Source organism: Canis lupus, chromosome 9, assembly GCF_003254725.2.
Source record: "Canis lupus dingo isolate Sandy chromosome 9, ASM325472v2, whole genome shotgun sequence".
Taxonomy (NCBI): domain Eukaryota; kingdom Metazoa; phylum Chordata; class Mammalia; order Carnivora; family Canidae; genus Canis; species Canis lupus.
In genome coordinates this window covers 5,743,643-5,768,959 of record NC_064251.1, presented here as the reverse complement: position 1 = coordinate 5,768,959, position 25,317 = coordinate 5,743,643, and the positions used below count along the sequence as shown (strand labels likewise).

Here is a 25,317-nt window from a genome sequence, read left to right as displayed (position 1 = left end):
AGATTAGTGGTTGCCTGAGGCTTGGGGCAGAGGTAGGGGGAAAATGCACATGACTGCTAGGGAGGATAGGGTTTCTTTTCTGGATCCCAAAAATGTTCTGTAATTGGTTGTTGTGATGGTTGCACAACTCTGTGAATATACTAAAGGCCATTGAATGATATATTTTAAATGGGTGGGGGCACCTGGGTGGCTCAGTGGTTGAGCGTCTGTCTGCCTTTGGCTCAGGTCATGATCCCAGGGTCTGGGATCAAGTTCTGCATCAGACTCCCCACAGGGAGCCTGTTTCTCCCTCTACCTGCGTCTCTGCCTCTCTCTGTGTGTCTCTCACGAATAAATTTTTTAAATGTTTAAAAAAAATAAATGGGTGAATGTATGGCATGTGAATTACATCTCAATAAAGCTGTTTAAAGAAAGAAAGGAAGGGGGCAGCCCGGGTGGCTCAGTGGTTTAGTGCCGCCTTCAGCCCAGGGCGTGATCCTGGAGACCCGGGATGGAGTCCCACATCGAGTCCCACATCGGGCTCCCTGCATGGAGCCTGTTTCTCCCTCTGCCTGTGTCTCTGTGCCTCTCTCTCTCTTTCTCTCTCTCTCTCATGAATAAATTAAAAAAAAAAAAGGAAAGAAAGAAAGAAGGAAAGAAATAAAACAACGAACTCAGCCTCTGGAGCCAGACTGCCTGGCTTGAATCTTGCTCTACCACTTACTAGCTGTGCACCTCGTGGCAAGTTACTTGGACCCTAGGGGCCTCATTTTTCTCATCTCTGACGTGGGAATGATAGAATTTCTATCCTCATAGGGTTATTATGAGTTATGCAAAACATTTAGAACAGTGCAGAGTACATAGTAAACCCCACATAAAGGTTAACGATTACTGACATTATTATTAATCACATCATGTCTCCCAGGACACCCCCTAGCTGGTTTTGAGGTACTAAGGAGCTGAATCAGAAGGATGCTTAGAAAGCATGAACTCAGAAGCAGGTGGATATTCTTGTGGGATATTCATCAGACTTTGGAAAGCCCTCATTCACTCATTTGTCAAAGTCCTATGAATGCGGGCTGGGTGCTGAGAAGATAGTAATGATCAAAATAGATACAATTTCCGGGCAGCCTGGGTGGCTCAGCGGTTTGGCCCTTGCCTTCGGCCCAGGGTGTGGTCTTGGAGTCCCAGGATTGGGTCCTGCATGGGGCTCCCCACAGGGAGCCTGCTTCTCCGTCTCTGTCTCTCTCTGTGTCGCTCGTGAATAAATAAATAAAATCTTAAAAAAAAAAAAAGATACAATTTCCTGTTCACAAGGCCATTTCAGTTCCAACAGGAGTGACTCGATCTCACATATGTCATGAGAAGGTCCCCGTGGCTAACATGCAGATACTGTGTGGAGGTGAGCTGGAGAAGAAGCAGGGGCCTGGTTTGGCTGCAAGCCACGGCCGCCGGACAGCAGGTGTTTGGTAGTGGCCTCCACTGGGGTGGTAGAGTAGGAAGTGAGAGAAGTGTACAGATTAGGGCAGTAATTTGGAGTTAGAGCCCATAGGACTTGTGGATAGTTGAATTTGGATAGTGAAGAACAGAAAGGAATCACACCCGATGGGTTGTGCTGGAGGAGCTGGGTGTTTGCTAGTGCCATTTACTGCAGAGGGGAGGAGTGAGAGAAGGATGTTGTTGCAGGGGAGAGGCCATGAGTTTGTTTTGGGTGTTTTAAGTTCGAGATGCTTATTAGACAATCCAGGTGGAGGTGTCAAGTAAGCAATTGGCTCAGGGCCTCCCGAGTTTAGGGGAGAGACTTAGACAGATATAAATGTGACAGTCGTCAGAATGAATCAGGTATTTAGGACCAGGGGCCTAGAGAAAGTCTGCAGTGGAGAAGAGAGGAGACCCTCCTCCTTCTGATACCCAGGGGCTGATCAGAGGAGGAGCCAGCATGGGGTGGAGGGTACAGGGAAGGGGTAAGCAGTGAGTGGGACAGGAACCAGAACAGAGTGGCGACCCAGAGGCCCACAGAGGGCAAGTCTTTCTAGGAGGGTGAGGAGTGGGCCAGGAGTACTGTTTATGTTTCAACAAGTGTGTCTGTCACCCCGAAGGGCCCCGACTGCGCACTGACAAAGAGCACTCCTCTGCAGGAGGTTTGTGGCTTTCTTCAATGCTTCCCATTCTGTTCAACCCACGTAGCCCCCTCATGGTCCCTTCTGGTCTCTGGGTGGACTGGTTTGTGTTAGGGATTCTCCCACAGTCCGACTGGGGTGGTGCCTCATGGGACCGCACTGACTCTTGCCCTTGAATCCTCACTAAACCAACCACTCACACAAGCATCTATGCCTGCAGATGGCGCCACTGAGGAGCTGGGGAGGTGCAGGCATTTACACTGTAGAAAGAACTTCAAATTCCTACCGGGGTGGGGCGCCTGGGGGCCTCAGTCAGTTAAGGATCTGCCTTCCAGGTGGTCAGGATCTCAGAATCCAGGGTTCGAGCCCGGCATTGGGCTACCTGTTCAGCGGGGAGCCTGCTTCTCTCTCCCCCCTGCTTGTGCTCTCTCGTTGCCTCTCTCTCTATCGCAAATCAATCAATCAATCAATCAATCAATCAATCAATAATTTGGAGGTAACAAAAAAAAAAAAAAAACAATAATTTGGAGCTGGACAAGAAAGAGAAGAAAGAGCAGAGAGGAAGGCTGAACGATGTGAGGGACATTGGAGACTGAACCGTGGAAACACCAGGGGACTTTCAGGAAAAAAAAATTTCCCTGGGAGGAAATTTATTTATTTATTTTCAAGATTTTATTTATTTATTTGAGAGGGAGAGAGAGAGAGAGAGAGAGCACAAGTGAGGTGAGGGGCAGAGGGAGAAGCAGACTCCCCCCCCCCCCCCCCCCCCCCCCCCGCTGCTGAGCAGGGAGCCTGATGTAGGGGCTGGATCCCAGGACCCAGGGACCTGGACCCGGAGATAACCTGATCCAAAACCAAGAGTCAGATGGTCAACCGAGTGAGCCACCCAGGTGCCCCCCAGCTCCAAATTTTTGGTTCAGTTTCCAGTGGGCGTGATCTCTTACCGCTTTGGTGCTTGCACACCTAGGGGTTTGGGGCCTCGTCTTTCTTCAAAAGACTTACCGAGTCTTTTCCTAAACAGTGTCCCTCCTGTCATTTTCTGTGCCACTGTTAGGACACAAATGTGTGTGTAAACAACCGCTCTGATGATCCGGGAGGAACTAAAGGCAGGAGGGCGTTGTCTCTGCTCCCAGAGAGCGTCAATGTAGTTAATGAAATGGTATTTACACCCAAAGTGTGAAAATGAGTACGGGATGCCAGACAGAGAAGTCTGGAGTTGGTGTTTGGGGAATAAAGTGCTGGAGAAGGGTTCCTGAGGTTGGAGTGGGAGGTGAGGATGGCTGGCTGCCTCGCCAGCTGGCACCTGGACCCGTCTCTGCTGGCTTCCTGTCTCCATGGGCTCCCTTTCTAGTTTATTTTCCATTAATTTAGCTTTCTTCTCCCCAAACCTGACTGTCTTTTTAAAAAAGTTTTATTTATTTTATTTATTTTATTATTTTAAGTAAGCTCTACACCAGACATGAGGCTCAAACCCATGACCCTCAGATCAAGAGTCACATGTTCTGAGCGCCTGGGTGGCTCAGATGCTTTAGTGGCTGCCTTCAGCTCAGGGCGTGATCTCCGGGTCCTGGGATGAAGCCCTCTCCCTCCCCATCTCCCCGTGCCCGGCCCCCTCCACCCTCACTTGTGCTCTCTCTCAAATAAATAAATAAATAAATAAATAAATAAATAAATAAAATCGTAAAAAAAAAAAAAAAAAAAGAGGGGTTGCTTGGTTGGCTCAGTTGGTTAAGCGTCTGCCTTTTAGCTCAGGTCATGAGCCTGGGGTCCTGGGATCGAGCCCTGCATCAGGTTCCCTGCTCAGTAGGGAGAACCTGCTTCTCCTTCTCCTTTTGCTGCTCCCCCTGCTTGTGCTCTCTCTCTGTCAAATAAATAAATAAAATCTACATGTGGCTGTCCGATTTTCCCAACACCATTTGTTGAGGGGATTATCTTTTTTTCCCATTACATTTTCTTTCCTATTTTGTCAAAGATTAGTTGACCATACAGTTGAGGGTTCATTTTTGGGTTCTCTATTATGTTTCGTTGATATGCGTGTCTGTTTTTGTGCCAGTACCGTACTATCTTGATGCTTATAGCTTTGTAATATAGCTTGAAGTCTAGAATTGGGATGCCATCAGCTTTGGTTTTCTTTTTCAACATTCCTTTGGCTATTCAGGGTCTTTTCTGGTTCCATACGAATTTCAGGATTATTTTTTCCAGCTCCGTGAAATCAGTTGATGGTATTTAGATAGAGATTGCATTGAATATATAGATTGCTCTAGGTAGCCTAGACATTTTAATGATATTTGTTCTTCCAATACGTGAGGATAGAATATTTTTCCATTTCTTTGTGTCTTCTTCAATTTTTATTTCTTTTTGTTTTTTAAAAGATTTTATTTATTTATGAGAGAGAGAGAAAGAGAGAGAGAGAGGCAGAAACATAGGCAGAGGGAGAAGCAGGCTGCTTGCAGGGAGCCTGATGTAGGACTCGATCCCAGGACCCCCGGATTACCACCTGAGCCAAAGGCAGACACTCAACCATTGAACCGCCCCAGGTGTCCCTTCTTCAATTTCTTTCATGAGTGTTCTATAGTTTTCAGAATACAGATCCTTTGCCTCTTTAGTTAATTTTATTCCTAGGTATCTTATGGTTTTTGGTGCAATTGTAAATGAGATCAACTCCTTAATTTCTCTTTCTTCTGTCTCATTGTTAGTGTATAGAAATGCAATTGATTTCTTTGCATTGATTTTATATCCTGCCACTTTGCCAAATTCCTGTATGAGTTCTAGCAATTTTGGGGTGGAGTCTTTTGGATTTTTCACATACAGTATCATGTCATCTGTGAAGAGGGAGAGTTTGACTTCTTTGTCAGTTCGGATGCCTTTTATTTCTCTCTGTTGTCTGATTGCTGAGGCTAGGACTTCTAGTACTATGTTGAACAACAGTAGTGAGAGTGGACATCCCTGCCATGTTCCTGACCTTAGAAGAAAAGCTCTCAGTTTTTCCCCATTGAGAATGATATTTGTTGTGGGCTTTTTGTATATGGCTTTTATGATATTGAGGTATGTCCCCTCTTTTCCTACACTGTGAAGAGTTCTATTCAAGAAAGTTTGTTCTACTTTGTCAGATGTTTTTTCTGCATCTATCGAGAAGATCATATGGTTCTTGTCCTTTCTTTTACTAATGTAGTGTATCACATTGATTTGCAGATGTTGAACAACCCTGGCAGCCCAGGAATAAATCCCACTTGGTCGTGGTAAATAATCCTTTTAATGTACTGTTGGATCTTATTGGCTAGTATCTTGGTGAGAATTTTTGCGTTCATGTTTATCAAAGATATTGGTCTGTAATTCTCCATTTCGGTGGGGTCTTTGTCTGGTTTTGGGATCAAGGTAATGCTGGCCCCATAGAAAGAGTTTGGAAGTTTTCCTTCCATTTCTAATTTTTGAAATAGCTTCAGAAGAATAGGTATTAATTCTTCTTTAAATGTTTGGTAGAATTCACGGGATCCCTGGGTGGCGCAGCGGTTTGGCACCTGCCTTTGGCCCAGGGCGCGATCCTGGAGACCCGGGATCGAGTCCCACGTCGGGCTCCCGGTGCATGGAGCCTGCTTCTCCCTCTGCCTGTGTCTCTGCCTCTCTGTCTCTCTCTGTGTGACTATCATGAATAAATAAATAAAATCTTTAAAAAAAAAATGTTTGGTAGAATTCTGCTGGGAAGCCATCTGGCCCTGGATTCTTGTTTGTTGGGAGATTTCTAATTACTGTTTCAATTTACTTGCTGGTTATGGGTCTGTTCAGGTTTTCTATTTCTTCCTGTCTCAGTTTTGGTAGCTTATACATTTCTAGGAATGTATCCATTTCTTCCAGATTGTTGACATATAGCTGCTCATAATATGTTTTTATAATTGTTTATGTTTCTTTGGTGTTGATTGTGATCGCTCTTCTTTCATTCATGATTTTATTTATTTGGGTCCTTTCTTTTTTCTTTTTGATAAGTCTACCCGGGGGTTTATTGATCTTATTAATTCTTTCAAAGAACACTGCTAGTTTCATTGATCTGTTCTACCATTCTTTTTGGTTTCTATTTCATTGGTTTCTGCTCTAATCTTCATTAATTCTCTTCTCTTGCAGGGTTTAGGCTTTATTTGCTGTTCTTTCTCTAGTTCCTTTAAATGTAAGGTTAGGTTGTATATTTGAGACCTTTCTTGTTTCTTGAGAAAGGTTTATATTGCTATAAACTTCCCTCTTAGGACTGCCTTTGCTGCATCCCAAAGGTTTTAAACAGTTGTATTTTCATTTGTTTCCATGAAATTTAAAAATTCTTCTTTAGTTTCCTTCTTTAGTTTCATTCTTTAGTAGGTTGCTCTTTAACCTCCATGTATTTGAGTTCTTTCCAAATTTCCTCTTGTGATTGAGTTCCAGTTTCAAAGCATTGTGGTCTGAAAATATGCAGAGAATGATCCCAATCTTTTGGTACTGGCTGAAATCTGATTTCTGACCCAGTATGTGATCTCTTCTGGAGAATGTTCCATGTGCACTCAAGAAGAATGTGTATTCTTTTGCTTTAGGATGGAACACTCTGAATATATCTGTGAAGTCCATCTAGTCCAGTGTGTCAGTCAAAGCCCTTGTTTCCTTGTTGATCTCCTGCTTAGGTGATCTGTCCATTGCAGTGAGTGGGGTGTTAAAGTCCCCTACTATTATTATATTATTATCGATGTGTTTCTTTAATTTTTTTATTAATTGGCTGCTCACGTGTTAGGGGCTAAATATTTACAATTGTTAGGTCTTCCTGTTGGATACTCTTTAATTATAACACAGTGACCTTTTTCATCTCTTATTCCAGTCTTTATTTTTTTTAAAGATTTTATTTATTTATTCATGAGAGACACACAGAGAGAGGCAGAGACATAGGCAGAGGGAGAAGCAGGTTCCTTGAAGGGAGCCCGATGTGAATTCGATCCCAGGACCCCAGGATCATGCCCTGAGCCGAAGGCAGACACTCAACCACTGAGTCACCCAGGTGACTAAGATAAGAGGGCTTATTACGGTTTGTTTATTTATTTATTTATTTATTTATTTATTTATTTATATTTTAAAGACTTTATTTATTCATGAGAGACAGAGAGAGAGAGAGAGAGAGAGAGAGAGAGAGAGAGAGAGAAAGGCAGAGACACAGGCAGAGGGAGAAGCAGGTTCCATGCAGGGAGCCTGACGTGGGACTCGATCCCGGGTCTCCAGGATCACGCCCTGGGCTGAAGGCAGCACTAAACCGCTGAGCCACCAGGGCTGCCTTATTACAGTTTAAAATCTAATATATCTGGTATAAGGATTATTACCCTAGCTTTCTTTTGATGTCAATTAGCATGGTAAATGGTTTTCCACCTCCTCACTTTCAATCTGGAGCTGTCTTTGGGCCTAAAATGAGTCTCTTGCAGACAGTATATCAATGAGTCTTGTTTTTTTATCCAATCTGATACCCTGTGTCTTTTGATTGGGGCATTTAGCCCATTTATATTCAGAGTAACTATTGAAAGATAGGAATTTAGTGCCACTGTGTTACCTGTAAAGTCACTGTAAAACATACAGATTTTAACTGTATAATTTGATGAGGTTTTTTTAAAGAGTTTATTTATTTACTTAGTAATCCCTACACCTAACGTGGGGCTGGAACTCAATGGCCGCAAGATCAAGAGTTGTACGCTCTACTGATTGTGCCAGCCAGGTGCCCCTGTAGTTTGATGGGTTTTGATAAATTATAAATCCATTAAATCACTTACTCTGATCAAGATATAGAACCTTTCCTTCATCCCCCTAAATATTCCTCATGCCTCTTTGAAATCAGTCCTCACGTCCACCACCACCCCCCCCCCCCCCCCGCCCCATCCTTGTCCTAGAAGTTCATGTAAATGGAGTCTGTGTGTGATCTCTTATGTCTGACTTCTTCCCTTCAGCATACTGTTTTGGGATTCATTCATATTGTGATGGGTATTCAGTGGTGCATTTTTTTTGGTGTTGTGTGGTGTTCCCTTGTATGGATATGCCACCATTTGTCCACCCATTCTCCTGCTAATGGTTGGGCTATTATCACCCCAAGATTTATGTATTTCAGATGCTCATGCTGTGTTGTAAAGTTGTGCGCCTTGTTTCTGGACCATCTTTTAGCAGGACAAACAAGTTTCAGAATTGCTTTTTCTCCATTTTTAAAAAAGATTTATTTATTTATGATAGGCATAGAGAGAGAGAGAGAGAGAGAGAGGCAGAGACACAAGCAGAGGGAGAAGCAGGCTCCATGCAGGGAGCCCGATGTGGGACTTGATCCCGGGACTTCAGGATCACACCCTGAGCTGAAAGCGGTGCTAAACCGCTGAGCCACCTGGACTGCCCTGTTCTCCATATTTTTTTAAATTTTTATTTATTTATGATAGTCACACAGAGAGAGAGAGAGAGAGAGGCAGAGACACAGGCAGAGAGAGAAGCAGGCTCCATGCACCAGGAGCCCAACGTGGGATTCGATCCCGGGTCTCCAGGATCGTGCCCTGGGCCAAAGGCAGGCGCCAAACCGCTGCACCACCCAGGGATCCCCTGTTCTCCATATTTTTAACATAGTTCTCCCTTGGACCATTTGAGTGACTCAAGGGGCTCAGGAAAAGGCCCTCCTCATCAGTGAGACATAACTCTGAGTTGTTGCAGATATTAAAAGAGCACCTTCTTCTAAAAATGTCACTCACAACTTAAAGGCAAAAGGCTTTTGAGAACCAAGGAGGCTGAGGGCAGTAGGAACTACCCAGGAAAGAATGGACAGCTCTGGGATGCCTGGCTGACTCTGGCTCAGTCAGTGGAGCACAAGACTCTTGATCTCGACGTTGTGGTTTCAAAACTCACATCGGGTGTAGAGAGAAGTTAAAAATAAAACTTTAGAGGCACCTGGCTGGCTCTGTCAGTAGAGAATGAGACCCTTGATCTCAGGGTGGTGAATTTAAGCCTCATGTTGTAGCATGGAACCTACTTTAAGAAAAACATAGAAAAAATATTTTAAAAACCCAGAATCGGAAAAAACAAACAAACAAACAAACAAACCCAGAATCGGGGTGCCTGGGTGGCTCAGTCAGTTAAGTGTCTGCCTTTGAGTCAGGTCATGATCCCAGGGTCCTGGGGTCGAGCCCCTCGTTGGACTCCTTGCTTAGCAGAGAGCCTGCATCTCCCTTTCCTCCCTGGCTCACGCTCTCTCTTGCTATCTCTGTGGCTATTTCTATCTCTCTCAAATAAATAAATAAAATCTTAAAAATAAATAAAATAAATAAAATACAAAGAATCAACAGCTCAAGTGATTTCACGGATCTTCAATTTCCAGTTCCTAGTATCCTAAATGCTTATCTATCTCCCTCCTTCCTCTGGGCCATTTCCTCATGGCTTCTTCCCCTGCTGTCTCCCTCCAACCCTGGTTTGGAAGCCCTGGTTTCTTTGTGAGGAAAATCTCCAACAGCCTCAAGATCTTCAAATTGATTCTCTTACTATCCCTTTCCTTGCCCTGAGGAGTGGCTTTCCCATAAAGAGACCACTTCTCCTGTAGCCTTTGAGCAGAGGTAGTATTTCTCTCAAACCCAAGTACCCTGGGATTGAGAAGCAGCAGCATGGTTTTCCCTGCTTTTGTGCCTGCTTCCAGACCATTTCCCTTTCTTCCTCCTGAAAATTCCCTTTTGGGGTGCATGCCATCTGGCCATAATCTGTGACCACACATGTTATAATTTGTTCGAAGTTCTACCATGACCCTCTATAGATACCCCACCCAATAGTTTAGCCTATTCTTTCTTTTGTTTTTTTTTAAAGATTTTATTTATTCATGAGAGACACAGAGAGGCAGAGACACAGGCAGAGGGAGAAGCAGGCTCCCTATGCAGGACTCGATCCCAGGAGCCCGGGATCACAACCTAAGTTGAAGGCAGATGCTCAACCACTGAGCCACCCAGGCACCCTAGCCTTTCTTTTTCTTTTTCCCCTTTAAAAAAATTGAGATATAATTGGCATATAACATTGGGTAAGTTTAAGGTGTGCCCACGCACACACAGCTTTGGAAATATTTCCTGAAATTGTATTACCAGAGAAAGAGAGAATCAAAACAGAGAGTTGATCATTTCATGGTCAGGTTGGCTAGCAAAGATATTGTAACAATACACATTGCAATAAGAAAATATACTGTATAAACATACAAGTTTCACCACAGCCTCAGCATTATTAAATTTTCTTATCTAATGAATAGGTGAAAAATGCACCTCTGTGTCAGTTTTATTTTATTTTTTATTTTTTAAAACGTTTTATTTATTTATTCATGGGAGACACAGGGAGAAGCAGACTCCTTGCAGGAGCCTGATGTGGGACTTGATCCCAGAATTCCAGGATTACACCCTGGGCCAAAGGCAGATGCTCAACCGCTGAGCCACCCAGGGATCCCTCTGTGTAAGTTTTAGTTTAATATTCTTTAATAGTGAGATTGAACCCTTTCCATAAAAAAAAACCTTTTTAAAAAAAATATTTTATTTATTTGACAGAAAGAGAGCACAAGCAGGGGGAGTAGCAGGCAGAGGGAGAAGCAGGCTCCCTGATGAATAGGGAGCCCCATGTGGGGCTCGATCCCAGGACCCCGGGATCATGACCTGAGCCAAAGGCAGACGCTTAATCAACTGAGCTTTCCAGGCACCCCTCCCCCAAAAAACTTATTCCTAATATTTAATTTCTTCGTGTGTGAACTGTCTGCTTATGTCCTTTGATTCTTTGGATATCCTTCCAAAGAGCCTGGAAGTGCTGGAACTTTGGCACAATAGAGATACTCAGCCATTGGCAGGATATGGATCCCAACACCGATTTTTGGCAAAGGACTCTAAATCTGATTGCAGTGTTCAGTTGAATTGAAAGAATATCAGCTCAGGGATCTTCAACGATCACCATTTTATCCTACCACCTTTATTTTTCCTTTATTTTTTTTTTTAAAGATTCTATTTATTCATTCATGACAGACACACAGAGAGAGGCAGAGACACAGGCAGAGGGAGAAGCAGGCTCCATGCAGGGAGCCCGTCGTGGGACTTGATCCGAGGTCTCCAGGATCACGCCCTGGGCTGAAGGTGGCGCTAAACCGCTGGGCCACTGGGGCTGCCCTATTTTTCCTTTTTCAAGATTTTATTTGAGGCACACCTGGGTGGCTCAGTTGGTTAAGCGTCTGCCTTGGGCTTGGCTTGAGTGGTGATCCCAAGGTCCTAGTATTGAGGCCCATGTTGGGCTCCCTACTCAGCAAGGAGCCTGCTTCTTCCTCTCCCTCTCTCTCTGCCCCTCCCCCTGCCTGTGCTCTCTTTCTTTCTCTTAAATAAATAAATAAAATGTTTTTTTAAAAAAAGATTTTGAGAGAGAGTGAGGAAAAGGGAGAGGAACAGAGGGAGAGGGACAAGCAGACTCCACAGTGAGCAGGTAGGCTGATGCAGGGCTCGATCTCAGGGCTCTGAGATCAAGACCTGAGCTGAAATCAAGAATCAGATGCTCAACCAACTGAGCCACCCAGGAGCTCCTCATCCTTCTGACTTTAAACAGATGATTAGGTATAGAGGCTAGGGCTAGGAGAGGGATGCTCTAGTGCAGGGGCCAGAGCTTGTTCAAAACATGCATCAGTCCTATGGAGTTACTCAGGGTCTCTGATTCATGTCTCAGATCTGCATCCAGAAGAAGTGAAGTCTCATAACAGTCGAGTTTTCTGGATAATGCTATGTCCATGTTTTGCTCTAAATTGGCCATATAGAGGTATCTGTTGCTGAGCAGAAGTACCTTGCCATTAGAACTGACCCTATATGAGGTCCAGCATGTAGAAACCTGGAGTCATCCCTCCCTCTTTCTCCCCGGACCTTACATCCCATCCATCACTACCTTTTGCCTAGTCCACCTGCTAAATATCCCTTGAATACATCTACTTCTTGCCACTTGGGCTGCCGTCATCTCAGTACAGGGGCTATGTTGAGCAGATTATGGCCAAGCCTTCTCTCTGGGCTTCTGCAAGCTGCTCTTGCTTCTCTACAATCCATTTCCCACTCAGGAGTCAAAATGAGTATTTCTATAAGTGCCAAACAGACCCTGGTATTCTGTTGTTTAAAACCCTCCAAGAGAGGTGCCTGGCTGGCTCAGTGGGTAGAGCCAGCGATTCTTGATCTCAGGGTCTTAAGTTTGAGCCCCATGTTGAGTATAGAGGTTACTTACAAAAACAAAACAAAACCTTCTAAGAGCTTTTCAGTGCCCTCAGAATAGAGCCTCAATACTTGCAAGGTGTTGCAGAGGACCCCTCATGAGCTGCCCCACCCCCAACCCCCTACGCCCTGCTTCTGGCTTTGTCTCCACCACTCTGCTCTCCCCATCTCTGATCCACTCATGTGGGAATCTCCTTCAGTTCCTTGGTCTCATATCTTCCTTCCTCAGGGCCTTTACACATGCCCTCTCTCCTTGCAGGGCTTATTTCATTCCCTTTGTCTGGCTAATTTTTTTTTTTAAGATTTTATTTATTCAAAAATAAAATAAAATTAAATTAAATTAAAAAAAGATTTTATTTATTAATTTGAGGGAGAGACAAAGAAATCACAAGTAGGGGGAATAGCAGAGGGAAAAGCAGACTCCCCAGTGAGCTGTGGGACTCGAGCCCAAGACCCTGGGATCATGACCTGAGCCGAAGGCAGATGCTTAACTGTCTGAGCCACCCAGATGCCCCTGTCTGGCCACCTTGTAATCATTCTTCAGATTTCAGCTTAAATGTTACTTCTTCAGGAAAGCCTACCCCAGCCACCCAAGAACTCCAGGATTCCACTAAAGATGCTTGTTTGCACACTTCTTCTTTTTAAAAAGATTTTATTTATTCATGAAAGACACAAAAAGAGGCAGAGATATAGGCAGTGGCAGTAGCAGGATCCCTGCGGGGAGCCCAGTGTGGGACTTGATCCCAGAACCTTGGGATCACGACCTGAGCCAAAGGCAGATGCTCAGCCACTGAGCCACCCAGGTACCCCTTGCACACTTCTGATGTAATTATGTATTTGTTTAATGCCTTGTCTCCTCCATTAGAATATTAGTGGCGTGAGGATGGGGATCCTCTCAGTTTTGTTCACTGCTGTATGCCCAGCATCCAGTCCTGGGCCTGGCGCATACAAGGGGCTCAGTAAACATGTGCTGACCAATTGGCAGGTAGGCCAACATAGTATGACGTTGTTGGTCAGTTCCAGAGGTATTTATTCCAGGCTGATTTTACAACATTTGAAACATGTTTCTTAAAGTCATTCTACATGGACAGATTCAGTTATATCTCTCAAATACTCCACGGGGCCCCAAAACAAATGAAGCAGTGGTTGTCTGTTGGCTGGAGCTAAGGTGAAGTCAGTAGGTGTTATACACTGGCTAGTATAACAGAGACATTACACTGAGGAAGGAGAGGGAGCTTCTTTATGGCAGATCCATGAGCCATCTGGCAGAGGAACATCACATTTAGTGTGAGAGGGCCTCCCCTTCTTCTTCTCTTTTCCCTCTACTATCCCTCTCTTTTTGTTTTCAGGAGAGACCTATGAGTGTTTATGAGAGACCTATGAGAGACCTATGAGAAGTTGGGGGAAAAGAGCTGATGGAAAAGAAGTAACAGAAGATGCTACAGAAAGGGGATAACTGGACCCTAGTTCATTTATTCAATAAACATTAGACATCTATGGTGTGCTAGGTACTTTGTTAATCAATAGTGACACAAAGATGAATAAGACACAGTCCTTGGACTCTGAGGGACTCACAGAAAGAGAAATGACACATAAACAGGTAATGCTATTAACTATATAGCGCCTATAGATAGATATGTCCAGTGTCTATAGAGAATCCTATACAAGGGAGGCACCTGGGTGGCTCAGTGGTTGAGCGCCTGCCTTTGGCTCAGGTCATGATCCTGGGATCATGGGATCGAGTCCCGCATCAGGATCCTCGCAGGAGAAGCCTGCTTCTCCCTTTATGTCTCTGCCTTTCTCTTTCTGTCTCTCATGAATAAATAAAATCTTAAGAAAAAAAAAAAAAAGGAAATGTAAGTTGGCATCCAAAAATAATCCCAAAGCAACTTCAAATCTTTTTGTAGTCTCAAGAAAAATGCCGAAGGGGGGGGAAATTACATGAATGATTTATAAGAAACCTTCTTAAAATCCCATTGTTCATTTCTCTTTCCCTTCTCCTGTCTGTTGAGGATTCTATCTCTACCTGCTAGGTTCCCCGATCACTGATCATCATACAATATCAGAATAATAGGGAAAAGGTATTTCACCTATTCACCCAAGGAATTTCTCCCCCTGCCCTAAAGCTTCTCTCTCCTGTTGCTCCAAACTTCCTCCACCTCTTCTTGAATCCATACCATCTTGACTCTTCTCCTTGCTTCCTTCCATGCTCTTTTATTTGAGAACGAGATCATGAATAAGCATTAGTGGGGGGGAAGGACAGAAGGAGAGGGAGAAGCAGACTCTCAGCTGAGCAAGGATCCCGATGCAGCAGATGCAGCGATGCTGGGCTCCATCCCAGGACCCTGAGATCATGACCCTAGCTTAAGGCAGAACTTAACTAACCCACCCAGGTGCCCCACTCCTGTGCTCTTTTAAAACCCATCTGCTCTCACCAGCTGGTAATTCCTCATCCTACCCAAAGTAAACTAAATCACTCAAGACTCTGCCCTTCTCAGGCCTACCTTTCCCCTATTATTCCAATGATCTGGGAACCTAACAGGCACAGAATCTTCCTTAACAAGTAAGAGGAGAGAAGGAGACTGTAGATATTCACAGATTATTATTACTATTCCTATTATTATTTATGATATGATAGGTCTTTATTGTAATTTAAAAAAAATATTGTATTTAAGTAATCCTTACACCCAGTGTGGGGCTTGAACTCATAGCCCTGAGATCAAGAGTCACATGCTCAGGATGCCTGGGTGGCTTAATGTTTGGGCATCAGCCTTCGGCTCAGGGCATGATCCCAGAATCTGGGATTGAATTCCACATCGGGCTCCTTGCATGAGGCCTGCTTCTCCCTCTGCCTATGTCTCTGCCTCTCTATGTCTTTCATGAATAAATAAAATCTTTTTAAAAAGTCACATGCTCTACTGACTTAGCCAGCCAGGTGTCTAGGTGTTCCAATTTTATTGTAATTTTATTTATTTATTTATTTATTTATTTATTTATTTATTTATTTAATTTATAAAAAGATTTTGAGAGAGTGTGCATAAGCAGCAGAGGGAGAGAGACAAGCAGACTCTCTGTTGAGGGGGGAGCCTGATTCAGGGCTTGATCCCAGGATCCCAAGATCATGACCTGAGCAGAAGGCAGATGCTCAACTGACTGAGCCACCCAGGCACCCTTTTTATTTTTATTTTTTATTTTTATTTTTTTCCCCTTTTTATTTTTTTTTATTTTTTATTTTTTTTTAATTTTATTTATTTATGATAGTCACAGAGAGAGAGAGAGAGAGAGAGAGAGAGAGAGAGAGGCAGAAACATAGGCAGAGGGAGAAGCAGGCTCCATGCACCGGGAGCCCGACGTGGGATTCGATCTCGGGTCTCCAGGATCACGCCCTGGGCCAAAGGCAGGCGCCAAACCACTGCGCCACCCTGGGATCCCCCCCCTTTTTATTTTTAAAAAATAATTTGGGACACCTGCATGGCTCAGTGGTTTAGCGTCTGCTTTTGGCTCAGGTTTCCCAGGGTCCTGGGATCAAGTCCCACATCAAGGTTCCCCACAGGAAGCCTGCTTCTTCCTCTGCCTATGTCTCTGCCTTTCTCTGTGTCTCTCATGGAATAAATAAAATCTTCTAAAAAATTGTAAAAATTAAAAAGTAATTAATTTGAGAAGGCAGGGAGGGGCAGAGGGAGAGAGAGAGAGAGGGAAATCTCAAGCAGAATCTGTGTGGAGCCCAGAGCCTGACATGGAGCTTGAGCCCACGACTCCGAGATCATGACCTGAGCTGAAATCAGGAGTCTGGATGCTCAATCAACTGAACCACTTAGGTGTCCCTTAAATTGAAGAATATATAGTTGACGGTAATGCATTATTATCTTCCTGTCAAAGACAGAAAACAATGTGTTAAGTGAAGTGATAGTTATCTGAGGCAAACGGAGAGGATGAGAGAGGATGAGAGAGAGTTATCCAGGAAGACAGGAGTTGAGAGGCATTTCAGTCCCAGGGAACAGGACAAGCTGAGTCCTAGGGATGGGATATAGCATGTGAGGCTGGGGTAGGGGAAGGGACTAAGAATACAGATGGAGAAAGGAAGAGGGATTTCTCTTTTTTGGAGGAATGTTGAAAAAAAGAAATAGTAGATGAGGAATATCCACTGGAAGGCTTTGGTTTCCACATAAAGCTTTTTTTTTTCCTTAAGATTTATTTGAGAGAGAGAGAGAGAGAGAGAGAACCTCAAGCAGACTCCCCCTTGAAAGCAGAGCCTGATTTGGGCTCGATTCCACAATGCTGAGATCATGACCTGAGTCGAAATCAAGAGTTGGCTGTTTAACCAACTGAGCCACCCAGGCACCCCTCACATCAAGGTTATTTTGATATGGAGACAGATGAGGCTCCAGAAAAATGAAGGATTGGTACAGGTGCCTGGTATTGCTAGATAGACATCAAGACATGGCCACAGGGATCTCAGAGATGCAAAAAGTCTTGCCAGGGTGAACTTAGACTGGGTACACTGGCATGTTTTGGCTTGATTTTTTTTTAATCACTTAAAAAATTTTATGTGACAGAGAGAGAGAGAGAGAGAGCGCGCACACAAGCAGGGGGAGGGCCAGAGGGAGAGGGAGAAGCAGACTCCCTGTTGAGCAGGGAGCCTGATGCAGGACTCCATCCCAGGACCATCCCAGGATCATGACCTAAGCCAAAGGCAGACACTTAGCCAACTGAGCGACCCAGGACCACCCCCCTCGCGTTTTAGCTTTATTCGATTTACTTCTTCAGCAAAGTTTTATGACTTTGGGGATGGTCGGGGGGTGAAGGATTGTAGCACAGCTCCTTAAACTGGTAGACACACAGTTTAAGTTTGAGTGATATTCATAAAACCTGGTGGAGCAGAGAAACAAGAGCAGCCAGAGGTGACTTGAGGTACAAGGTGGAGCAGGGCAGGATGACTATGATACATTTGTTGGCCACATAAACCTTCTGAGATGAAGTAGAACGACATAAGGCACAGGCGATTGGCTAGATCGGTTCAACAAACATTTACCGGGTGCAGGTTCTGAGTAAGGTGCTGTGGGGGCTGCCAGGATAAGCCAGCTGCCTTTTGGGAGCTCCAGGTCTTACAAAAATAATATTTTACAAAGCATTACTTCCGTAAAGGCGGCAACAGAAACACAGCACTAGAGAGTGAGAATTTCAATGACTCAAAGTCAGGGACGGCTTTGGGGCAGGGAGCATTAGAGGTGAATTTTCAGGATGGGCGTGTATTTGAAGGTTGGCTTTATTGGTAGGAAGGAATCTTCAAAGGGTAGGGAACCTCTTGGGAAAAAGAGCAGAGGTGGGAGGGTCCCAGATGCATTTAGAGGATGGCGAATCTATGCGGCTGCAGGAATAGTTTGGCCTGTGGGGAATTAGTCTGGAAACATATGTCTGAGTTGATTTATAAGGGGCCTTGAATGTCAGGAAGAGAGACACAGAGATCTCCCTGTATAGAGAGGTATCTATTTGCAAAAGATAAACTGCAGGGGATCCCTGGGTGGTGCAGCGGTTTAGTGCCTGCCTTTGGCCCAGGGCGCGATCCTGGAGACCCGGGATTGAATCCCACATCGGGCTCCTGGTGCATGGAGCCTGCTTCTCCCTCTGCCTGTGTCTCTGCCCCTCTCTCTCTCTGTGTGACTATCATAAATAAATAAAAATTAAAAAAAAAAAGATAAACTGCAGAAGATTGTTGTGTGCAGAAAGGTAACATGATGTTTTAAGCCAGGGCTAGAACAGTTGAAACATATAAAAGCAGATACCAAAATATCTTCTTGTTCAGCTGAGAAGAGAGATTTTAATTATATAATTAAATTTATTAATGGGGGAAGGGGGCTCTTACTTCCCAAGGCCAGCCATGACCCTCTTTTAATTTTATAAACAGAGAAGCAAAACACAAAAAAACAAGTCTCCAGACTTCCATCTCTGGGAAAACTGAAGTAAATACTGACACAGGCTTGCTTGGTTTTCCCAAGAGAGCTCTCCCAGGCGATTTCTCTAATTATCTAAGAAAAAAAAAATTTTTTTTAAGCTTGTTTTTTCCCTTTAGGGTACAGCTGAGCTGAAGGGAAAACTGAAGTCTTGCCTTAGGTTCTCCAGTTTTGGTTCGGTTGCAGTATTAGTCTCCGAGGGACTGTCTCCGAGGTCTCTAAGCCAGGTGTCTCTAGGCATTTGCTCACAGCAACAAGAGGGGAGCTTAGAAGAAATAGCAGATCCTGGCGTTCTACGAAAGGGCTGATTTTAAAAAAGAAAAAAAGGCGGCTTGGGTGTGGCTCTATCTTTTTAGGATATACATAGGAAAAGTAATTGAGGTGGAAGCCGTGCCCTCGCCTCTGGTCAGGACCTCTGGACCTGAAAGCGCCAGAGCCACACACCCACAAGTGGACAGCGGGTCCCTACTCTCCCGCCGGCATCACTCGGCCTTTAATTCCGCCAGGCTCCCAGAGGGACTGTTTCAGCTACAGTCTAGCGCGCTCCGCAGCCAATAAGAAACCAGGACTCTCCGCCCGTCTCGGGTTTTCACCAATCGGCGTCCAGCACTTTGGCCTGCTAGCGGCGCCTCGGTTGTCTGAGAAGGGAGGCAAGCCCCCTTAGAGTTGCCAGCACCGGACATGGCCGCGGCCCCTGGAGGAGGGGACGCGAAGTGAGGAGGGGGCAGGGAGGGAAGAGGACGCGGGCGAGGAGGACAGCCCCCCGGCCCCGGTAAGTACCAGGAGGCCGGTGGCCCGAGGCAAGGGGAGCAGGGAAGCAAGGGGGCGTGGGGCTCGGCCTTCCACGCCCTCTGGATTCTTGGCCAGGGAGAGAGGAGTCTGGGGTCTGCACCCAAGAAATGGCCTCGGGGGATCTCTTCGGAGGCGGAGCCCGGGGACCGGCTCTTGCCTCCAGCTCCTGGCCGCTTCCCTTTCCCGGGTGCTCACACTTGCCCTCGGCCCTGGCACGGCCCCTTGGGGGTCCCGCGTCCGATGGGAGCCTCCTGCCAACAATGAATCCCGGCCCCAGGGTGGAGGTGTCTGGGCCCCGGCTCAGGGGGCTGCGGTGTATTGACGGGCCCCTGGGGACCCGCGCCCCCAGCCCCCGGTTCAGACCGTTGTCCCCCCTGCGCGCGCTCTCAGCTGCCACCTGGGCCCTCGTGCTGACCACGTCCGAGTCCAGGTGGATGGAGCCCGAGGGCCTTGACCCCGAGCGGCCCGGTGACCCTGCAGTTGGAGCGTGCCCTGCCTTTTTTTTTTTTTTCCTTCTTTTTTCTTTCCGTCTTTACAGAAGCGTTTAAAGACTCCTTAGAAGCAACCATAGGAACATAATACTTGCCATCCTGCAAACCGACTGCTGTGCTTGCCGCCGCGCCCTCCTTCCCCTGCCGCACACCCCTGAAGTCCAGCCTCGCAGTCCCTCGCGTGCGCGGTGGGAGCCCCTGCCGGGTGCCCGGTGCCAAGTGCCAGGGAAACCCTGCCCTTCTTTCATTGGTGTGGAACCACGGGCTGCACTTTGGCGTGTTCCTTGATTTGGTCACGTGCTGCCACATCCCACCCTCTCTTCCGAGTTTTTGTGTGGCTCCAGGGGAAAAAAGGAGGGAGGTTTGCACTGAGCCTGTTTTCCTGCAAGCCTGTGATTTTTGCATCAGAGGAGCTGATGGTTTTCTCCTGCTTTGTCCAACACACTCCGCTTTAGCGACGTACTTTGGCTATTCCCTGGGTACTCTTAGACACTCTAGGACGGTGGAAGTGGGGAGGGAGGAGTTTTAACGCTTTAACTTTACAAATGTGGAGAGTAACTTTTGGGAGAGGCAAAGGGGCAGGGGCAGGGTCACCTGGAGCCAGGACTGGCACTCTGAAGTCTAAGAGTCTGAAGTTCTTTATCCACCAGACCAGTTGTCTGCTAGGTGTGATTGAGAAATAGTTCCTTAACTTTTCTGAGCTTCTTGCAGAGTAATTGCTTGCCTTAGAGATAGTATGTGGATGATCTCTATCTATAGGTATATATGGCATGAGCACCAGCACTAGATTCTTTTTTTTTTTTTTTTAAGGATTTTATTTATTTATTCAGGAGAGACACAGAGAGAAAGGCAGAGACTTAGGCAGAGGGAGAAGCAGATTCCCCGTGGAGAGCCTGATGCAGGACTCGATCCCTGGACCCCGGGATCATGCCCTGAGCCAAAGGCGGAGGCTCAACCGCTGAGCCACCCACTTACTAGGCCACCCACTTACTAAGTTCATAATACATTTTTGCATTCATTATTTGTAAGTAACCAACAGGTAGTTCCCTGGCTGATTTCTTGTATTAATATTTATTGTAGTCTTTATAAATATTTTGAGGTGAAATGACTTCAGTGATTCTTAGCTGAGAGGGCAGGAAAGGATGGAGTCAGAGCAAGGTAGGCTGTCTGTTTTTTGGGAGAACAATTGTAGTGTTATTAATGGGGATGTGTTTTGTGTAAGAACAGTGTAGAGGCAGAAAACACTTGAGAACCACAGAAGAAAGAAGAAATATCCCTATGGTATGTCTTCATGGTAATCTTGGCAAAAGAATGGCCGATCTTAGTATTCTAACAGGTAGTTTTATTTATTTATTTTTTAAGCAATGGCACAAGTCAGGTTCATCATCTAGAATAATAAAAATGTTCCACGGAGTAAAAAAGTTTGAAAATCACTCTAAAGATCAGAACACATCAGAACATAGCCTATTATTAACCCTGGAACAGGGGCAGCATGTTCAAATAAAATCCACAAATTCTCTGAAGTCTTATTTTAGCTGCTGTGTTAGCTCTAACTTCCTTGTTCACTGGTTCTTTGTGTTAGAACTTCAAATAGAGAAACTGGTGGGTACCGTGGAATAGTTCCTAGACCAGGGAGGTGAAGTATAAACCATCCCCTTGATAATCAGCCGTCAAATAATTGAGAGTTAACTGCCCTTGAACTCCCCCCACCAGCCTTACCCTGTCCCTTGTTTGTGGTGACCCGACATCAGAAGATTAGATGGAGAGAGCCAGGGTTGGGCAGTGAAATGGAGGAAAACAGAAAGCCCTTCACATTTCTATTTTGAGAAGTTGCTAGGGAGTGCCAGCTCCAAGTGTTGAGAATCAGCCTTTTGGAAAGCTTAACTCCTGCCCAACTAATGAGAAGTGAAGGTCACGATCCTTTGGTTCTTCCTCAATGCTCTTTCCCTAATGTTGAGCTTGGGAAACAATTTCTGTAGAGAGGGGGAGGAGTGCTAATGTAAATACTACCTACACTTGAGGCTTTATTGAACCTTACCTGGTGAGTCCAGGATGAACTCTTATAAACCTCCCCAGTTGGAAAGACACAAAGACTCTAAATCCATTCCTGATGTTCAAGTGAGAAGTTTCTAGGTCATGGTTGGCACTTCTCCACTCCTACATGTGTGTCAATATTTATCTTGTTATTGTGTCAGTGTTGTTTCCTTGAGAGTGTCTTTCTTTACCTAAAAGATAGCCTCCTTTAAAAATATTGTTTGAAAAAAAAAATGTTGTTTGAACCCTGGTTTCTAAGCCTGGATTTGTGTCCAGTAGCACAGGTGAACTCAAGGGTAAGCCAAAGCTGTAGCGGGAATGTTCTTCTGCCGGAACTGACCCGCCAACCAGAATGTGTGGTTTGGTGATCAGGGGTTTGTGTAATAATAAGCTTTGCTTGTGGCTGCTGAGATGGTAGTAAACAGTATTGGTCACATGGTATGGCAAGTAGGGTAAGGGCCAGATTTAGACCCGCCAAGATGCCTGCCTCAAGCTGGGCACATCTCACACTGATTGCTTTGGGCTTCCCTAGTTCCAGAGACCCATGTGGTGGGGGAACCAGGGGTGCTCAAGGGATGGAGACCCTTTCAAGGGGTTACAGTGGCCTTTGGGAAACCAGAAACCTCAGTATAGTTATATGAACCTAGTTTTCTTAATTTCAGGATCCTTTTGAGAAAGAGATTTGTGATAGGAATATTCCTTCATAGAAAGGCGAACAGCAAAATACTGGGAAATAGTTGGAAAGGATATACACTAGAGAGAATATCAAAGGTGTGTTTAAAAGAGCATATATATCTTTAAAGGGAAGAGTATTGCTTTGTAACATAAGCCAGAGCTAATTGCAAAATCAGAGTCAGAAGTTAGTGATTTTTTGGTTATCATGGTAAAATATACATAACATAAAATTGACCATTTGAACCAATTCAGTAGCATGAAGTGCATTGACACTGTTGTGCAAACATCCCCACCATCCATCTCCAGAACTTCTTCATCTGCCCAAATTAAAATTCTGTCCTCCTTAGCACTAACTCCTCATGTCCCCTCCTGCCCCCAGTGTCCGGCGATCACCATTCTCCTTGCTGTCTGTAGGAGTTTGCTTACGCCAGGAACGTCAAATAAGAGGAATCATCATATAGCATTTGTCCTTAGTGTAAGGTCACTAGAGTTTATCCATGTCGTAGCATATGATAGACTATTCTTACTTTTTTAAGGCTCAGTAATACTCCATTGTATGTGTAGATCACATTTGACTTACCCATTCATCTGTTGATGGACACTTGGCTTGCACCCACCTTTTGGCTACCGTGAATAGTGCTGCTAGGTACTTGAGTATACAAATACTTGTTGGAGTCTCTGTTTTCACTTCTTTGGGGCATATATCCAGAATTATTGCTAATTTTCCAAATTTTCACATGGTTTGAAAATCAAAAGGTATAAATATATGTACAGTCAGATTCCTCCCCTCTGACTCTTGTCCACAGCCACTCCGTTCCAACTTAATAATTTTTTCTTTTGTGAGCTGTGCTTTTGGTACTTAAGAAATCTAAGCCAAAGTCACAAAGATTTTCTCCTATCTTATAATTTTACATTAGGTATCAGATCCATTTTTGTGTATAGTGCAGGCTGTATTTCCAAGTTCTTCTTTTCTCTTAATCTGAATGTTCCAATTTTTCCAGTGCAGTGTGTTGAAAAGACTACCTTTCTCCACTTTTGCAGACTTCTCAAAAAATCAATTGACCATATATATCTGGATCTATTTTTGGATATTCTATTACCAGGTCAATACCACATTGCCTTAATTACTGTGGCTTTAAAAACCTTGAAGTCTGGTGGTGAAAGCCTTCCAAACTTTGTTCTCTTGGGGTCTAACGTGAACGTCTCTTGTTACAAGTGGAACTGAGCATCTTTTCATGTGCAGAAGCTACTGGATTTCTTGATCTCTTTTGTCTCTCAGGGTTAGAAGACATCATAAAAGGTTATCTTTTATTTGCTACCTGATGTATTATTATCTTCATAATTTTCCAGCCTCTGCTTGGATCCCTCTGATGCTGGGGAATTCATTGTCTCTCAGGGAAGCCTGTTCCTTTAAAAAAAAAAAAAGATTTTATTTATTTATTCATGAGAGACACACAGAGAGAGGCAGAGACATAGACAGAGGGAGAAGCAGGGGCTCTGTGCAGGGAGCCCGATGTGGGACTCGTTCCCAGGACTCCAGAATCACGACCTGAGCTGAAGGCAGACGCTCAACTACTGAGCCACCCAGGAGTCCCTGTTCCATTTTTTTGTTTTGTTTTCTTCTTTTTTAATTTGTTCCATTTTTTATGCAGTTCTAATTATATAAAAGATACCACTCATGTTGAGTCCCCCCCCCCAACACCCCCTCAGAGTAGGTCATTGATAAAAATATTGATTAGGACACTACCAAGGATAGAACCCTGAGGCTTGTTATTAAAAACCTACCCACAACTGAACATCAGTCCATCAGTTAGTACCCTTTGGGCACAGCTACTCAACTCAATACCAGTCCACCCCATTGTGTTTTCGGTGTTTTGGTTATGGTTAGAATATAAGTGCAGCTAATGAAGGTTGTGTTGGAAGGAATTAGAAGGACAGTCAATTCCTCAGCTTGCCCTCAACCTGAATCTTGGGCACCTACTTAGCTCTTTGTGAGCTGGTTCTGAACTTGGCAGCAGGAAGCATCCATCCCTTTGTTTCCATGGCTACTATGCTGCCTTTGTCTAGATACTCATCCTGGCAAACCAAGATTATAATTTTCATCTACTTCTTCTGTAATTTCTTTCCCTTCCCTCCTTTTTTTTAAAGATTTATTTATTTGTTCATGAGAGACACACACAGAGAGAGGCAGAGACATAGGCAGAGGGAGAAGCAGGCTCCACTCAGAGAGCCTGATGTGGGACTCAGTCTCGGATCCTGGGATCACGTCCTGAGCCGAAGACAGACACCCAGCCATTGAGCCACCCAGGGATCCCCTTCCTTCCCTTTCTGATCCATTCTCTACCCTCTCAAAATACTGGGACCCGCTCAGAACCTTCAGTGACTCCCCAGGGTTATTTTGGTTTGGCGTTTATGCACCTGTGCATTTTGGCCCCTGATTCCCTGCTCAATATAGTCCTTTATTTCTTCTCTCTTTCTTAGATCCTCTGCTCTAATTGAACAGATCGGATCACCATTTTTCTTTCCCCCTCCCCTGCTTTTTTAGTATGTCCCACACCCAGCATGGAGCCCAACAGGGCTTGTACTCACGACCCTGAGATCAAAATCTGAGCTGAGATCAAGAGTGGGACACTTAACCTACTACTGAGCCACCCACCACCCCAGATCACCATATTTCTAAAGGGCTCCATGCTTTTCTTCCTTGATGCCTTTGTTGAGACTTCTAGTTCTTGCTTGGATTGTTCTCACTCTTCTCATTCTTTTTTTTTTTTTTTTAAGATTTTATTTATTTATTCATGAGAGACACAGAGAGAGAGAGAGAGAGAGAGAGAGAGAGGCAGAGACATAGGCAGAGGGAGAAGCAGGCTCCATGCAGGGAGCCTGACATGGGACTCGATCCCAGGTCTCCAGGACTCCATCCCGGGTCTCCAGGATCACACCCTGGGCTGAAGGCGGCGGCACTAAACCGCTGAGCCTCTCGGGGCTGCCCACTCTTCTCATTCTTAAGCTTTCCTAAGTGCACTGCTTGAGCCTTGGCTTCTTTTTATTATTTTTAAAAGAGTTT

At 44.9% G+C, this 25,317-nt stretch overlaps 1 protein-coding gene and 1 long non-coding RNA gene across 13 annotated transcripts in view; one reads left to right on the top strand and one right to left on the bottom strand.

Annotated features, from left to right (window-relative positions):
* Nucleotides 1–18,098: 18,098 nt before the first annotated feature.
* On the bottom strand, nt 18,099–19,627 carry LOC112672803 (uncharacterized). 6 transcript variants are annotated; one of them, XR_003144523.3, is made up of 2 exons: nt 19,417–19,627; nt 18,099–18,955 (listed from the first exon to the last, which is right to left on the bottom strand). It is a non-coding gene; the product is annotated as an uncharacterized LOC112672803 (long non-coding RNA). The 6 variants fall into 6 exon arrangements; XR_004818560.2 differs by having other exon boundaries at nt 18,099–18,899; XR_003144520.2 differs by lacking the exon at nt 19,417–19,627 and adding an exon at nt 19,249–19,410.
* TMEM94 (transmembrane protein 94) overlaps nt 18,890–25,317 on the top strand; it is a 35,769-nt gene continuing 29,341 nt past the window's right edge. For 3 of the 7 annotated variants that reach the window (XM_025467966.3, XM_025467965.3, XM_049114560.1), the window contains exon 1: nt 18,890–19,033. The gene's annotated coding sequence lies outside the window, so the exon portion shown is untranslated. Of the gene's footprint in view, nt 19,034–19,596; nt 19,795–25,317 lie in introns of those variants that run through there. The other 4 variants (XM_025467976.3, XM_025467975.3, XM_049114565.1 and 1 more) reach the window with 3 other exon arrangements.